Source organism: Lactuca saligna, chromosome 5 (assembly GCF_052625555.1).
Source record: "Lactuca saligna cultivar CGN05327 chromosome 5, ASM5262555v1, whole genome shotgun sequence".
NCBI lineage: Eukaryota > Viridiplantae > Streptophyta > Magnoliopsida > Asterales > Asteraceae > Lactuca > Lactuca saligna.
This window is the reverse complement of record NC_136421.1, coordinates 105,835,341-105,836,768: the sequence shown is the minus strand read 5'-3', so window position 1 is coordinate 105,836,768 and position 1,428 is coordinate 105,835,341. Positions and strand designations below refer to the sequence as shown.

The 1,428-nt window shown below is 38.9% G+C and overlaps 1 non-coding gene across 1 annotated transcript; it reads right to left on the bottom strand.

Moving 5' to 3' along the window:
• Nucleotides 1-755: 755 nt before the first annotated feature.
• On the bottom strand, nt 756-862 carry LOC144999243 (small nucleolar RNA R71). The gene has a single exon (XR_013660760.1). It is a non-coding gene; the product is annotated as a small nucleolar RNA R71 (small nucleolar RNA).
• Nucleotides 863-1,428: the final 566 nt, after the last annotated feature.

Sequence of the window (1,428 nt, the reverse complement as noted above, 5' to 3'; positions counted from 1 at the left end):
CCCCACGATGTGATCTTGGTGATTTTAATATTTTTAGTTTTTCATTCTGTCGAATTGTTTTGCTTCACCACAAGGTGGCATCATTACCACGATGTGGTGAACGTTCAGTAGGAATTTTAAATTAGTTTTTGTTCATTTTTACGTTTTTATTTTTGTTTTTATTGCAGTAGTTTATGACCAGCGAATCAAACACACCAAAGAAAACACAATTCGAGGATCTAAAATCAACTTTTCGTAAAAAGAAGGGCAAGCACGTAGGAGAATCAAGCAACACCCCGAAAGATGAAGGCACTGAGAACACTCCTAATAAAAAGCAAGTTGGTTATGAAACCGAAAAAAGTAGTGAATGCAAAAGAGAGCCAAAAGACAAAATGACGGACATTGTTGACATGATGATGGAGGCCTACAAGAAAAGGATAAGAGAGGACATAGGTCCTGGACTTGTGCAACCCGTAATTCCCGCTACTACTACCTTCGACCTTAATGGACATATCCTTACCCCACTAAAGGATATTCCATTTCCTGAAAAAGACCATGAAGATGCATACAAGCATCTAGATGAAGTTAATGACATAGCCGACTATTTCAACCTTCCTAATGTTCCTTAAGAGACTGTCTTGCTAAGATTGCTTCCGGTTACTTTTAAAGGAGCAGCTAAAGATTGGTTGAAGGCACTTTCGCCATGCTTAATCTCTACTTGGGCACAAATGAGTGAAGAATTCCTCCAACAATTTTTCCCACCATCCAAAGTTTCTAAACTTAATAAGTTCATAGTTAACTTTAAACAATAAGTAGGGGAGTCCTTATACGAGGCTTGGGAAAGATACAAATGGTTAATAAGAAATTACCCTCAAAATGATCTAAATGGGCAACAAGAGGTGTCGATCTTCTATGATGGGGTAAACGTCACGACGAGGCAAGTCCTTGATTCGCAAGGACCTTTAACTAAGAAAAATCCCGTTAAATTAAAGAACTGATCGAATAATTTTTGAAGCATTCACGGGAATATCACAACCCTCGTAATGATGGAACTAGGGGGATCGGGAATGGTGCATCAAAAGATATGGAAATGGTAATAGAAATGTTAAGTAACATGGATAGAAGAATGACCAACATGGACCTATCCATACACGTGATACGTGTGTGTAGTGAGAATTGCAATAGTCAACATTTGACAAAAGAATGCCATTTGAACGAGAATAGTCTACTACTCAAGTGGAGACCGCTATGATGAAGAGTAGAGGAAGTCGAAGAAGTAATGGTTGCCTTACGATGAGTACAAAAAGAAAAAGAAGAGAAGTACAAGCAAAAGGCAAAAGGGTTTTGTCAAAAAGAAGAACCGACACCCGAAAAGAAAACGGATTTTGAAACAATGCTCGTCCGCCTTGCAGGCGCGTCAGAGAAGAGGCATGATGAAACCGATGCAAC